A 10894-nucleotide genomic window follows, 5' to 3' on the forward strand; every position below is an offset into this window, starting at 1 on the left:
GACGAACAAGTGGCAGACCCGCCAACTACATCTCCACCTAAGAGTGGCAAAAATGCAAAGCTGGAAATGGCTGTTGCAGATTTCCTTAAGGACTGGTTATAGGATCTGCCCACTGTTGATTCGCACTACTGCCTACAAAGACACGAAGTTCCTTCACCCAGGCACAACCATCTCCCAACTCTATCAGGAATATCAACAGGCAGCTGCAACTGCTGAAGTTGACGCTCTGCCAATCAAGGTGAGGAGGTTTCAGGACCTTCCATCCATGAAACATGTCATGCCCTTCGAGTGTCATCAGCTTTTTGACAATTTGTCACATAATTAGACACACACACAGCCACACACACACACACACACACACACACACACACACACACACACACACACACACACACACACACACACACACACACACACACACACACACACACACACACACACACACACACACACACACACACACACACACACACACACACACACACACACACACACACACACCAAGATGACTGAGAAAGGTTCAGGGGAGAAACTGATTTAAATGGAAAAGGGTTAGCTACAATTAAAAACACAGCAAAGAAGAGCTGGAGGGAGTAGTGAGGAGAGGCACATGCCTCCTCAGGGTTTGCTTTACTTGCCTTTTGTTTTATTTAGCTAAGAGTGATTTAAGTTGTAGCTTTTGAGTTTGCTATATTGAATTAAAGGGCCAACCACGGCCAAACTGCCCTCTGTTTCCTGAGTCTCTGTATGCTCCTCTAGCATTTTAAACTGTTAGTGTCTGACCCAGCCCCATGGTCTGTCACAGTAATGCGGAAAAGAGAAGTGCACTGTTTTGCCTAAGTCACTTACTCCAGAAGTAATAAGGCCTAAGTCAGGTTTCAAATTGCCTAAGTCACAACAACATGTTCGTAAATTGGCCTAAGTCATCTAATCCTCTTATTTTACACAATTGACAGACAGTGTTATTTGTATGTCAATAGTCATATATTGTCATAACCTTTTTGTGTGAAATAATTAATATATATCATATATTCTATATTTGGTTAAGTTTTTTCTGTTTTTTGAAAAACTTTCAAATATGACTTAGGCCATTAGTTTAAGAAGGTGACGATGTGATGGTAGCTAGTTAGTGCTCTTACCTGTGTGCCTCCTCCACAACCAGACTGTATTCAAACTCTTAAGTACCAGTTCTATCTTCTTTAAACAATTTAAAAAGACAAAATCAACTACATTTATTGATATACCAATCTTTATTTTTGGGGCCTCTTCTTCTTTTAAATTAAACTTTCCGACGTGAGATATTGAGACAGCGTGCAGAGACTTTGGGAGAAACCTCAGCGTGACGGATGTCCTGTCTGTGGGTTTGGCTGGAGAGGACTGAGGTGGAGAGGTCTTTCTCTGGGAGGAGGACCAGGCCTGATGAAGAAACCACCTAACTGCATCTGTGAGCCCATACTGGGCACAGCTGTCACAAACAAATGATGGTCCTGTTTGACCTTCTGTTCACAATAAAAGAGTAGTTTCTTAGTGAATGTCCTGTATTGGTCTTTATCTGATATCAGCTTTTCATTTTCTTCTGGCCCCTCTGCGAAAACGGTGAGGCAGTTGTGTCCTTCAGGTATGTCCTTTCCTAACAGAAATGACAAGAAACATCAAACCTATGACATTATTGCAGAGTAAGTGTGTTATTTATGAAAGAGGTGTTTGTTTATTAAGCAGCTGTAGAAATAAAATATTTTTTTATTTTAAAGTGTTTTTTAAATGCATCACTTTGTACTACAAAAATAATCAGATTACGAATGAACAGTCTGCAGTTAATCAACATTAAAATATATGTTATTATTAAATAATATTCAACGGTTGTCTCACTGCAAGAACCACTTTTACCACGTCTTTTACGGACAATATGTAGAGACAAATGGTAGTAATTCTCACAATGTAAAATAATAATTTCCTTAAATACATTGAAATGTGACAGCTGATTATAGTTGTTACTTTATCTATTTAAACCAGAACGTTTCTCAATTCTTTGTACAGTATGAAAGGAGTCTTTGTACCTTTTAGTCCATGCTGAAGTTCACTGATGTTAGGAATAGGTCTGTCTCTCGTGGTCAGCATCCTCTGGTCTGTCTGCATCACCTGGAAACTTTAAACAAACAGATATAAGTAACAATGTGTTGGTCACAGACTTTTTTTACATGCAAATGTCATGTCATAATCTTTTTGTTATCCTTAAAAAAAAGTGCTGGATATCACAGCCCTTACTGTATCTTATCAGTTGGATTGTGTATTATTGTATAGTTGGGATCCTTTTTATTTTACTGTTATTTTGGAATAGTTTTTCATGAGACAGTCAAATGAAATATATGTCCTATGCCATATTCACATTCATTTGTAACACACACGTAGGGGTAAAAGACAAACATCTTTAACAAATGTAATGCAATGAATAAGCTTAATTGTCACAGAAGCACACATAACGTCATATCTAATATTTAAACAAATCATTTCCTTGTCCCTAAAGCCTTGACTACGCTATAGTCCTTAAATGCAGGCATTACGTTACGTTCACGTTCTGCTGCCACAATAAGTCGGTTTCTCCAGTGTAATGGTAATAAAATGCTTAGTAAGTATTGGTAATAATATTAATAAAAACAACGTTTGGGTTCGCTCGTTTGATATGATGAACGTTAACCAGTAAGCTTCAATAATCAATTCCAGCTCAACAAACCATATTGCAATATCTACGTTAACGTTATTTCTGGAACCAACTGGAAATGTGACATTTGTGGTGACACGTTATTGGACATAATTCACCTTGCTTATTGTGTTGCCACACGGACCCTTTAGTGGGGAACACCTGTAGCTTTAGCTGCCATTCCTGCTAGCTCATCAGGCAGAGCAGTGCATTTGTTAACCTCTCTGAAAGTAATGGATAATAAAGATTGGAACTCCATTCTTAATACACCGCCTCCGACTCTCTTTTCACGGCACTACACTGGTGACCCTGACTTTTCCGAGAAAGTTTCCGGAAAATTAACGAACATGGCTGAGCGCGATGTTTTCATAAAGCTGCCGGAATTCTGGGAGCACGCCGCGGAGGCATGGTTCGCACACGTGGAGGCACATTTCGCCTGCCGACAGGTCTGTGACAGGGACCTAAAATACTACCATGTGGTAGCAGCGCTGGGAAGCTCCACGTCGTCCAGGTCGGTGGGATTCATCGCAGCCCCCCCACATCATGGCAAATATGAGGCGATTAAGGCCCTTCTCCTTAAGACATTTAGCTTATCTGCTAAGGAGAGGGCCCGCCAGATACTTGACATTCAAGGCCTAGGAGACAGCAAGCCATCCCAGCTAATGGAGAAAATGCTAAATCTGCTAGGGGGGGAAGATCCCCGGATTTTATTCACGGAGATTTTCCTGCGTCACTTGCCTCCCTGGGTACAGACGGCGCTGGCCAACACGCCTGTCACGGAGCCCCGTGCTTTGGCTGAGGAAGCGGATCGTTTTTTCTTGGCTACGCAACAGCCCGGGGCAGAGACGTTAGCCGCGACGCTCAGCGGCCCACCGGCAGTCAAGAAAGCGTGGCGGAGGCCGGACACGGCTGTGGCTAGCCGGCGTGGAGACGCCGGAGAGTGCGTTTACCACGCACGTTTCGGGACAAGGGCGAAGAGATGCATCGCTCCGTGCAGCTACAAACCCCCGGGAAACGGAGGGGCCGGCGCTCAGTAGTGGCTCTGAGCGTCGGCGGCACGTGCAGGCTCCTCTTCGTCAGCGACAGCGTTTCGGGGAGCTTGTTTCTGTGTGACACGGGCGCTCAACGGAGCGTAGTTCCAGCATCGAGTGAAGACGTCGCCCGTGGGGGGCACGGACCGCGATTGACGACGGCTAACGGCAGTCCCATTCGCACGTACGGCGTGAGGCCTATGTGTTTGTGCATCGGAGGACAGCGTTTCAGCTGGGATTTTGTGACAGCGGACATTTCTTTTCCCCTCCTCGGAGCGGATTTTTTGTGTGCTCATGGACTCTTAGTGGACGTTAAGAATAGGCGTTTGGTTGATGCCTTAACGTTTTCTTCCCTCGTGTGCACACTTGGCAGCGCAGCGTACGACGGGCTGTCAGGCTCGCTGTCAGGTGCAGACACGTTTCTCAGACTGTTGGCCGAGTTTCCAGACCTGTCGCTACCCACCTTCTCTGCGCTTACCACTAAGCATGGCGTGGAACACCACGTCACTACCGGGGGGCCTCCTGTCTACGCCAGGGCCCGGCGGTTGAACCCTTCTAAGCTGGCTGTAGCGAGGGCGGAGTTCGCAACCATGGAGCGCCTGGGCATTGTCCGCCGCTCCGACAGTCCTTGGGCTTCCCCCCTGCACGTCGTTCCCAAATCGAACGGCGGGTTCCGCCCGTGCGGGGATTACCGCCGACTCAACGACGCCACTACGCCTGACTGCTATCCGGTGCCGCACAATTAGGACTTTTCGGCGCATCTGGCCGGTACGGGGGTGTTTTCCAAGGTGGACCTGGTGCGTGGATACCACCAGGTGCCCATGCACCCCCTGGACATTCCCAAGACAGCAGTGATAACGCCTTTTGGACTTTTTGAGTTCCTGCGGATGCTTTTTGGACTCAAGAATGCCGCTCAGATGTTCCAGCGCCTGATGGATTCGGCGCTGCGGGACCTGCCATTTGTGTTTGTTTACCTCGACGACATACTCGTCGCCAGCGCTTCAGTGCAGGAGCACCTGTCTCACCTCCGAGCCCTTTTCACATGACTCAACGAACACGGATTAATCATCAATCCTGCAAAGTGCCAGTTCGGGGTGTCGGACATCGATTTCCTGGGGCACCGCGTCACCAAGGGCGGTGCGACACCTCTGCCAGCGAAGGTGGAGGCTGTTGCGGCGTTTCCTCGCCCGATCACAGCCCGGTCGCTCCGTGAGTTTCTGGGGATGGTGACTTTCTACCACCGTTTCATCGCCCGGGCCGCACACATCATGCGGCCGCTGTATGAAGCGTTGAAAGGCAAGACCCCCGTCCAGGAGATCGACTGGACAGCAGAGGCGGACAGCGCTTTTGCTGAGGTCAAGACCGCGTTGGCTCAGGCGGCTTTGCTGGCACACCCATCATCTACGGCTCCCATCTCCATCACCACGGACGCGTCAGACTACGCGGTCGGCGCAGTGCACGAGCAGTGGGTGGAGGGCGCTTGGCAGCCGCTCGCCTTTTTCAGCCGCCAGCTGACGCCTAGAGAACGCAAATACAGCGCCTTTGACCGGGAGCTCCTCTGACTTTATTTGGCCGTGCGGCACTTCCGTTTCATGCTGGAAGGCCGTGAATTTACGGCGTTTGTCGACCACAAGCCGCTCACCTTCGCCATGTCAAAAGTGGCGGAGCCTTGGTCGGCACGTCAGCAGCGGCAGCTGTCCTACATATCGGAGTTCACTACGGGCATTAAGCACGTGGCTGGCAAGTCGAACCTGGTTGCTGATTGCCTCTCCAGGGTCGTCATCGGTGCCGTCCAGTTGGGCCTGGACTATACTCGCATGGCGGCAGACCAGGTCACAGATCCCGGCGTCCAGGCCCTGAAGGTGGAGAGCGCGGGGCTGCGCTTGGAGGACGTGGTGTTCGGCGACGCGGGCATTACTCTCCTGTGTGACGTCTCTACGGGCCTGGCGCGGTCTGTCGTCCCTGCCAGCTGGAGGCGTCCTGTGTTCGAGGCTGTGCACGGCCTGTCACACCCCGGCGTTAAACCTTCGGTGCGTTTGGTAGCGGCGAAGTTCGTTTGGCAAGGACTGAAAAGGGACGTGAGGACTTGGGCCAGGGAGTGCGTGGCTTGTCAACACGCTAAGGTGCACCGCCACACGAAGGCCCCGTTGGAGCGTTTCCTGGTGCCTGAGAGGAGGTTTGATCACGTCAACATTGACCTGGTTGGTCCGTTGCCTTCCTCTCAGGGGTTTTCCTACCTCCTCACCATGGTGGACAGAACGACCCGTTGGCCGGAGGCGGTTCCGCTCGTTTCGACATCAGCCGCAGACGTTGCCCGGGCCTTCATTGCAACGTGGGTGTGTCGTTTTGGCACCCCGTCAGACATTTCCTCAGACAGGGGCTCTCAGTTCACGTCCGAGCTCTGGAACGCTGTGGCAGGCGGTTTGGGGGTTAAGCTGCACAGGACTACCGCTTACCACCCTCAGGCTAACGGCCTCTGCGAGCGCTTTCATCGCTCCATGAAGGCGGCCCTCAAGGCCGGCCTTACGGACGGTAACTGGGTCGACAAGCTGCCCTGGGTGATGCTGGGCCTGAGGACCGCACCTAAGGAAGATCTGCAGTGTTCTACAGCGGAGATGGTCTACGGTCAGCCGCTGAGAGTTCCGGGGGATTTCCTCCCAAATGCATCGGCTCCCTGGTCGGCGTCGGCCCAGCGGGCTTTCCTGCGTGACGCCGCTGAGGCCTTTGCTCCGATCCCTACTACTCAGCACGGTACTCAGGTGTCCCAGGACCGCAGAGCTCCGCTCGGCGGAGCACGTGTTCATCCGGCACGATGCGCACAGAGGCCCCCTGCAGCCCCCTTATGATGGGCCTTTCCGGGTCTTGGAGCACAGGGACAAGCACCTGGTGGTCGACTTGGGTGGCAAGGCCGAGCACGTCTCGGTGGACCGGGTGAAGGCTGCTCACCTGGACTTGGACCAGCCTGTGGTGCTCCGCCCCCCGGCCTCGTCCCCTGTCACGGATTTAAGACCTGTTGTTCCGGTCCCTCCCCTTCCGGGGGCCGCACAGGCGGGAGTCACTTTTCCGACTCCCGTGCTCAGGAGTCGTGGGGGGCGGCGTGTCGTTCCTCCCCGCCATGCTGATTTTGTTTATGTGTGAATTCTGGGGGGGCTTGTGTGGTGACACGTTAATGGACATAATTCACCTTGCTTATTGTGTTGCCACACGGACCCTTTAGTGGGGAACACCTGTAGCTTTAGCTGCCATTCCTGCTAGCTCATCAGGCAGAGCAGTGCATGTGTTAACCTCTCTGAAAGTAATGGATAATAAAGATTGGAACTCCATTCTTAATACACCGCCTCCGACTCTCTTTTCACGGCACTACACATTCATATTTTTAAGATACACAGATCTTATAGTGAGGTTAATCTCATACAGTACTCTGCTCTTCGACACTAATGTGACGCTAGCTGTCTGCATCGTCGAGCATAGCTATTTTAAATTAACAACAACAATGCATACAGTTACCTAACTAGCAAACTAACTAATGTACAAGCATGACCTTATTTGATCAACCTCACCGATAAGCCTTTTGTTCTACAGTATAATCTTTCTTAATGTTATACACTTCTCTATTATGTTTGAACTTGTATGCTACGGATAGCATCGTTAGCACAGATGTAGCTTTGTCTCGCTCGTTAGCTGAAAAGCTAAAAAGACAAGTAACAAATTAAGTGCTTGAATTTCACCTACCGAATAAACTGCATTCATTGACGGTCTGTTTGAACCGCTGAGCCATAAGATAAGTGCGATATTTCAATGAAGAATACTCCACCAGGCATCAAAACAACAAACACGTCCGAGTAGCAGCCTGGAGCTAATGAAGCTAACGGGGCTAGCAAAGAGACCACTAGCAGTTTGGTACTTCCGTTTCATTACAATGACTTCCGTTACATTACAATGACTTCCGTTACAGCGAGAATCCCCTCACACACACATAGGTGAAACACATGCACATTCCCTACTGAGAACCTTTCAGTAAAATATTTTTCAGGAGTGTGTGTGTGTGTGTGTGTGTGTGTGTTTGTGTGTGTGTGTGTGTGTGTGTGTGTGTGAGGTTTTCAGTAGTGAATGTGAGAGTATTTCAGTAGTATGTGCGTGAGGTTAATTTATAGTTGCATGTGTGAGGTTTAATTTTCAGTTGTGGATGCGAGGTGTTCACTAGTGAATGTGAAAGTATTTCAATAGTGTGTGTGTGGGGTTCATTTTCAGTTGTGTGTGTGTGAGGTTAATTTTCAGTAGTGTGTGTGTGAGGTTAATTTTCAGTAGTGTGTGTGTGTGAGGTGTTCAGAAAGTGAATGTGAGAGTATTTCAGTAGTGTGTGTGCAAGGCCAGATGTTTTCAGTAGTGTGTGTGTGAGGTGTTCAGTAGTGAATGTGAGAGTATTTCAGTAGTGTGTGTGCAAGGCCAGATGTTTTCAGTAGTGTGTGTGTGAGGTGAGTTAGAATTTTGGCCTACACGGCCCTTCATATCTTCGCTCCCCTCTCACAGCTCACAATTAGTTCCTGTTCTATCCCCAGTTAGCAGAGTGCTCTCGCTCAAAGCTAACTTGCTACAGCGCTAGTGAAGAGTGTCTCCGCTCCCCTCTCACAGCTCACCATTAGTTCCTGTTCTATCCCCAGTGAGCAGAGTGCTCTCGCTCAAAGCTAACTTGCTACAGCGCTAGTGAAGAGAGTGTCTTCGCTCCCCTCTCACAGCTCACAATTAGTTCCTGTTCTATCCCCAGTTAGCTGAGTGCTCTCGCTCAAAGCTAACTTGCTACAGCGCTAGTGAGGAGAGTGTCTTCGCTCCCCTCTCACGTCGCACAATTGGTTGTTTTGAAAAATAAAAAGTATAAATATGCCTTATATAGGTATGGTCCTACACTATATTATTCAAATATAGCATGATAGGTCCACTTTAACTTGCTACAGCACTAGTGAAGAGTGTTTCTGCTCCCCTCTCCCTGCTCACAGTTGGTTCCTGTTCCATCCTCCAGTTAACTGGGTGCTGTCGCTCAAAGTTAACTTGCTACAGCGCTAGTGAAGAGAGTGTTTCTGCTCCCCTCTCACTGCACACAGTTGGTTTAATGCCCGTTCCATCCTTCAGTTAGCAGAGTGCTCTCGCTTAGGCTAACTCGCTACGGCGCTAGTGGAGAGAGTATTCTCGCTCTCCTCTCACGGCATAAAACCATTAACTGACTTCATTGTTCTCACCCCAGTTAGCAGAGTGCTCACGCTCAAGCTAACTACTATTGTGCTCACTCCCCTCCACTGCATATTTGTTTCCTGGCCCAGTTATTTACAGTCAGCTGAGTGCTCTAGCTATCGCTAGGTCTAACGGCTCTAACACCTGTATGGCTCCTCTTTAACCAGAGGATGGCCATGACCTTTGCCCCTCTTGTCTTGGCCTCGAGCATCTGAGGGAGGGCCTTTCGGAGGACCCGTGCATGAATTGCACCATCATGCCTCGTGCGGTAGGAGCTGCTAGACTAGCCGAGGTTGAACTACTGACTGAGGGTGGCCTTCCCCCTGCACAGTCGACTCTGCACAGCCCAACCTACCCATCCTAGGCGTTGGGCCGCAGAGGCTGCGGGTGCACCACCCAAGAAGAGGACTAAGCCTGATAGGCTGTCCTCCAGGGTGGACCTACTCACTACTGAGCTAGCCCAGATTAAGTCACTCCTCTTGGCTCTCCATTCTGATGCCCGTGCAGAGCACGCCGCTGCCCACCCGTGGCTGAGCTGGTTCTAGATGACGATGTGTTCTCGATGGCAGCTTCAGCCACTCAATTTGATGAGTATGACGGGGAGAGCCCATCCCATGCTTCTGGGCCTGGCTCCTGTACCTCAGCTTATGGTCCCTCGGAGGAGGCAGATGACGGCTCCATGGGTACCGTCATTCGCATGGCACTGGCTCACCAGCAGCTGTAAGTGCAGCAGCCCGAAACAGCGCCTGCCAGTGTGTTCTTTAGGCGCACTCTTCACAACCTTTACTGTTCCTCCCTCTTGTGAGTATCTGAGGGAGTTACATGCATGCTGGAGGACACTAAGGCTCTTTACAGTCTTACGTCCGATGGCCGAGCCCTGGCAGCCATGCAGGATGCGGCAAGAGTTGGCCTTGACCACACACCGGCTGTTGAGCCTACCATTGCTTCCCTCATAGTTTCCCCTGACGAAGCTCTGAGGTCGGAGGCCAGGTGCCCTCGACTCCAATGTCGGGTCACTGATGACCTGCTCACTAAGGCTTACGATGCAGCGGCGCGCATGGGCCGTATAGGCAATTCCCTCTCTCACCTCATGCTCGCCCTCTCAGCTTCCCCGCAGCAGGATGCTCTTAGCGCTTCCTCTACCAGCCTCAGTGACGCCTCATTACAGGCGTTCGCTCTGATGTCTAGAGAGCTTGGGCGCCTGATGACCACTCTCGTCCAGACTCGTCGCCAGGTTTGGCTGACACAGTCACCCTTATCAGAGACATGTAGGACTCTACGTCCACCGGCTGGCGAGGGGGCTGGCCCGCTACGGTCCTGTTAACTCGCCCCCAAGGCAGCCTCGGTATCCGGTGCCTAACCGTCGCCCCCCCAGAGCCAGAGGCCAGGGGGCAAGGTACTGAGGGTCTGGGGCCGGCTGTTGGTTATCTCTCCCAGCAGCAGCTCAACTACCGGGTAGCTCAAGCTTCAGACCCCTGGGTGGTTTCCACCTAACCCAAGGGTACAAGCTTCAGTTCCGACGCTGGCCCCCAGTCTTCAGCCGGGTCAAGATGACCACCATAAGCGACCTGGCAAAATAAATTGCCCTAAACCAGGAGCTGTCAGTCCTCCTTGCCAAGGGTGCAATCGAGCCTGTGGACCCCATCTCACAGCCGGCTTCTACTCGACCTACTTCCTGGTAAGGAAGAAAGGCGGTGGACTTCGCCCAATCCTCGATCTGAGGGGACTCAACAAGTTCCTAAAGATTTTACCTTTCCATGTGCTGAGCACAGCGGACGTTCTTCGTACCGTGGCCAGGGGGAATGGTTCACGTCCGTCGACTTGAAGGACGCTTATTTTCATGTGCCTATTGTGCCTCAACACAGGCAGTTTCTTCGCTTTGCCTTCAGAGGCCGTCATTTCCAGTTCAGGGTGTTCCATTCGGACTCTCCCTCTCCTT

The 10894-nt window shown here is 50.5% G+C and overlaps 1 long non-coding RNA gene across 1 annotated transcript; it reads right to left on the reverse strand.

Moving 5' to 3' along the window:
- Nucleotides 1–1231: 1231 nt before the first annotated feature.
- LOC117546976 lies at nt 1232–2112 on the reverse strand. The gene is made up of 2 exons (XR_004569107.1): nt 2058–2112; nt 1232–1630 (listed from the first exon to the last, which is right to left on the reverse strand). It is a non-coding gene; the product is annotated as an uncharacterized LOC117546976 (long non-coding RNA).
- Between the last annotated feature and the right edge of the window lie 8782 nt (nt 2113–10894).

Source organism: Gymnodraco acuticeps, unplaced genomic scaffold (assembly GCF_902827175.1).
Source record: "Gymnodraco acuticeps unplaced genomic scaffold, fGymAcu1.1, whole genome shotgun sequence".
Classification (NCBI taxonomy): Eukaryota; Metazoa; Chordata; class Actinopteri; order Perciformes; family Bathydraconidae; genus Gymnodraco; species Gymnodraco acuticeps.